At 41.0% G+C, this 5,054-nt stretch overlaps 1 long non-coding RNA gene across 1 annotated transcript; it reads right to left on the reverse strand.

The window, feature by feature from the left end:
* Positions 1-2,022: 2,022 nt before the first annotated feature.
* Positions 2,023-4,378, reverse strand: LOC115928068. Its single transcript, XR_004065858.1, has 2 exons — positions 4,298-4,378; positions 2,023-3,093 (listed from the first exon to the last, which is right to left on the reverse strand). It is a non-coding gene; the product is annotated as an uncharacterized LOC115928068 (long non-coding RNA).
* Between the last annotated feature and the right edge of the window lie 676 nt (positions 4,379-5,054).

Here is a 5,054-nt window from a genome sequence, read left to right on the forward strand (position 1 = left end):
GCAGGACACTGATTGGTGTGAGGTCTAGGGGGCGGAGACCCGAGAAGCTCAGGGTTTTAAGCATTAAATTACCGTCAGATGAGCATATTTTGATACCTTATTTGTGACAAGTTCTGGCAGGACACTGCAGGCGCGGATCCAGGATTTCTTAGGGGAGGGGGCCCAACTTTTTTTTTTTTTTTGCTCCCAAAAATTTGAAAATCGCGCCGGCCAAAAAGTCGCTCAGTGGGGGGGGGGGGGGGGGGGGGGGGTACAGAGCACAATTTTTTTTTTTTTTTCTTTTTTTTTGCTCCCTTTTTTCCCGAAAATTTGAAAAAACGCGCCGGCCAAAAATTCGCTCAGTGGGGGGGGGGGGGGGGGGGGGGGGGGGGGGGGGGTAGTGAGCACATTTTTTTTTTTTTGATCCTCAAAAAAATTTCAATTTGCACCCCCCTTGAGCGCCAGGGGGGGGGGCCCCAACCCCAAAAAAGGTAAAAATCACGTGATTTTACATGATTTTTTTCTCAAGGGGGGGGGCCCGGGCCCCCGGGCCCCCCCCCCCCCCCTGGATCCGCCACTGGGACACTGATTGGCGTGAGGTCTAGGGGGCGGAGACCCGAGAAGCTCAGGGTTTTAAGCATTAAATTACCGTTAGATGAGCATATTTTGATACCTTATTTGTGACAAGGGCAGGACACTGATTGGCGGGAGGTCTAGGGGGCGGAGACCCCAGAAGCTCACGGGTTTTAAGCATTAAATTACCGTCAGATGAGCATCCATGGATTTGTTTTGGGGCCTAGGTGGGGTCCAGGGGGCAGAGCCACCGGAGGTCAAGGTTTTTATGCCTTTCATCACGGTCAGATGAGCAAAGTTTGACACCTCAGTATTTTATGACAAAGGCAGGTCACTATTCTTTTTTTTCTTTCTTTAGGAAGTTGCCATTTTTCAACAAACGTATAAAAAAGGTATAATTTACTAAAGATTGAGGAAAATCTCGGAAAATTATGTAATTTCAGCAAGTAAATCACCGGTATCGAATTAGAAATAAACCACGTTTGAGGTAGGGCCTTTCGCTCCCCCCCCCCGATCCACATGTTGTTGGCGGGATTAATCGCAACTTTCTCCCTTCTTTTCACCCTTTCTTTTCCTCTTCCTCTTTTTTGTTCCCTTTTAGCTCTCCTCTTACCCTTTGCCTTCCTTTCTCCTTTTTTTTTTGAGGGGGAAGGGGGGTATTCAGGGGCGTTCTGCCCCCTCCCCGAACTACAACTTGTTTGGGGGGGATTGCAACTGATATCCCCCTTCTTTTCTTTCTGCTTCCTCTTTTTTCTTTTTTCTTTCACTTTCATCCCTTTCTCTTTTTTTGTTTATGGGGGGGGGGGGGAGGTTACAGCTAGGAGGTATGGCCCTTTCGCCACCCCCCCCCCTCCCCTTTTTTCTTCTTCCTCGTCTTTCTTTCCCTTTTTCTCCTCTTCCCTTTTCCTTCTTTTCCTTCACTCTCTTTCTCTTTTTTGGCGGTGGGGGGGGGGGGGCAAGGCCCGCTCGCCCCCCCCCCCTCTGGATCCGCGCCTGAATGCACTGTCTTGCTGTTTTATTTATATATATCATGGATAATAGTACTTAATCCATTGAACTACACGATAATCCTGCGATCCGATTTTACGAAGAAATAGCGATTATATTAGATAAAGAAATCAAAACAAAGATTATCTCCCGATAGCAAACAGAACCTAGCTTTGGCGCGTTTATAGAAAAAAAAGTCGAATTGGCTTCATAATTATCGTAGACAGCCGCACCAATAGTCTCAAGTCACGAGGATTTAGGTTTTTCCTCCTCCAAGGAAGCATAACATTATGTTGAAATGTAGAATATATTAATCATATGACTATTCAGAACGTCTGTCATTTAGATTTTCGATTTTCGAATTTTCAAATGCGATTGTAAATTTTTCCAAAACCAGATCGCAGTCATAGCGATTTAAAGGCTTTGCCGTTGTCGAAATGCAGCGATTAATTCAAATAAAATACACCGATGAAATGAAACATGTGGTTTTGAGCTTCGATTTAATCATGATTATGATTCACAAATTTGTATTGTATTTTAAGTGCAGAGAACATTAACAACAGATCAATGATGATGAAGAAGGGACTGTAAACAATAACAGAAAAATGAGAAAAAGGGGACTGAAAAGAAGAGGAAAGCAGAAAACATTCTGCAACACTATTAATTTCAAATGTGTGTGTTTACATAAAAAACAAATAACACTTGAACCGAATATGATTTGATTGGGGAAACAGTCGACCATGTAGTATCCTGATAACATGTAAAGAGAAATCTATCTGGAATTAAAAAAAACACATTACAAATTCTGCACTGTAATATTTGTATAAGAAAAAATCAATTATTAACATGTAAAGAAGGCACTGCCAATTCGGATACACGCATTTTAACTGTTTAATTTGAACAATAAATTATTTTTTACAATGAAATTATTAGTGATATATGTGAGTATCTGTCTAGATATAAATAAAATTATGTCAATAATCATATTAAATAACCTTTCATCTGCTAGGAGCGCTGATTAACACATTCACATGTGTGCCTCGAGTGGTAATCGGGAAGAAAGTATGATCTGAACTACGTCTTTAATACAAAAGCCTTACATAATGACCCATTCCAGCCTTAATTAAATACAAGACCAACTCCTTATGTTGTTTTGCACAATTACCGTCCAGATTTAAAGTATAGAACATGGATATTATGTAAGTGACCAAACAAATAGTTGTTAACATCTTTTTGTAATCTGTTGAATTTGAATCATAGATCATCGTTTGGACGTCGCCACAAAAACGTCCGTAGACTTGGTCTATCTACGCAGATTCTGCTGAGGCAGCGCTGACGGAATCTGCTGGGGCCTCCTCTGAACTAGATCGCTTCTCGCGACCTGCCGAGTCTGATTCTGAGCCTACAGCTCGCTTCTCGCGATCTGCTGAGTCTGAGCCTGTAGATCGCTTCTCGAGACCTGCCGAGTTTGAATCTGAGCCTACAGATCGCTTCACCAGAACCCTTCCATGCCACCATCATCTATCTTTCTCATGCTCTTCTTGCCGAACCTGCCTGAGGAATAGAGAAATAATGATACAAATAAGTCAGGGATCTTCTGTCTGTTCACGTGTAATGTATGTGAAAATGGAATGATACATGGCTTCGCTTATTCATGTTTAAAAAGCGCAAGATGATTTTTTCTTCTAACAAACATAATGTATTGAAAGATTATGACAAACAAATTGCCGAGTTACTACACTACAAGGCTTTTCACATAATTATGCCTTGGTTTATAAATATATATATAATAAATAATAGTGGGTTCTTGTATCGAGCTCAATTCTGTCAGACTTGATGCTCCTGGCGCTCCAGAATATTACACTGGCTTTTGCACGACTGCCATTACAGCGCACGAGCATTTCAAGGAATTAATTCATGCCAGGTACCCATTTACATCACCTGGGTTGAGTGTGGCAAATATAGATCAATGTCTTGCCAAAGGACATTAGTGCCGCATCGGGACTCGACCACGACACCTCTACATGTATATGTATGTGATATATATATATTTATTTGAACGAATGAATAGAACGCACAACAATGGTCTTACACATTACATTATTTTAACAATAATTTTTATTGTACGTAGCGTGTTTTTATTAGGGCACACAACAGTACACGATCCGACTGCGATACGATTTTTGAAGAAGTTGCGATTGAAGGACAAAATATTATTGTACCTTGTGATGACGTTTTGTTGCATATATATATATATATATACACATATAAGAATAAAAAGGGTTTAAATAGTAGTCATCAAACCTGGTCTGAATAGTCATTGAATAATAAAATCTAAATTTCAGGTGATTTCAAACCTTCCCGGAGGACATGCCAATCCGACTCATAATCACTGTGAGCTCAAATCAGCTTTGAACATGCTGTTATGCATTCTCATTTAAAAGTGAAATAGTACTACTTTGACATTTTACAACGTCACTCATTGTGTGAACAAGCTTCTCCCGAATCATCGGGGCAATCGCGTCGGGTCGGGGGGTCGCGTTACCGACCTTTTGTGAAAAACATGCCATTTTATTGACGGGGGAATGTTTGTGAAATAAACACCTCTCTTCTACGAATCGCCTGTTCCAATTTACCTAACACTTTGTGAAAATCCTACAGCAAACGCAACCATGCACCGGCCGACACGAACGCGATGACCCGATGGTTCGAAGTGAGCCGTGTGACACAGGGCATTTAATAGAGTGTGAACTACTACGTGCACGTGCTTGAGATTGGCCTATGCTCATCAAGAGACAGAGAGACACGATGAGAATGATCGACATCTTGAAAGTGTTCATGTTGAGAAAAAAAAATGAACAAATGAATAAGTAAATAACATATATGCAAAAACAACTGTAATGGGGGCCGTAACGGGTTGGTGATTACGAGATCAGAAACAAAAAAGAATACGATACAGGCTCAGAAGTACAGTTGATGTCCACTTTATTTTCTATAATGTCGCTACAAATTCAGCCGAAGCTCCAGTAGTTTAAAGGAAGATTATTATTTAAGGACATTTTATATTAGCTATTCTCCAGAGGCTGGGTGGCCTATCTAGATAAAACGAAATTAGCAGCACATCCTCAATAGAAAATAGAACAAACTAAACGGGTTTACGAAGTCATGCACATGGCGCTTAAATACTCATGCGCCGGCGACATGACTTCAATGTCACATGATCTTATTAGCTAATCGGGAGGCCCTTACGAATACAACCGATTACGGGATAGGATTTAATTATAGAATGATTCGTAAGCCACCCGATCTCGAGATTAGTTCAATCTACCAGTCAAGAGAGAAGTTATACATTCAATTTAATATAACAAATGACATTAAAGCACAAAAATAGAGTGGTTAGTTCTGACTGCGTACCGGTGAAAGTAGGAGGAGCCTAGAGCCCCGCAAGAATGTTCGATAACAGGAAAAATAGTCTATAGTGTTTATCGGAAACAAGCACCTGTAAATCTTATGCA

Source organism: Strongylocentrotus purpuratus, unplaced genomic scaffold (genome assembly GCF_000002235.5).
Source record: "Strongylocentrotus purpuratus isolate Spur 01 unplaced genomic scaffold, Spur_5.0 spur5_scaffold_21, whole genome shotgun sequence".
Taxonomy (NCBI): Eukaryota; Metazoa; Echinodermata; class Echinoidea; order Camarodonta; family Strongylocentrotidae; genus Strongylocentrotus; species Strongylocentrotus purpuratus.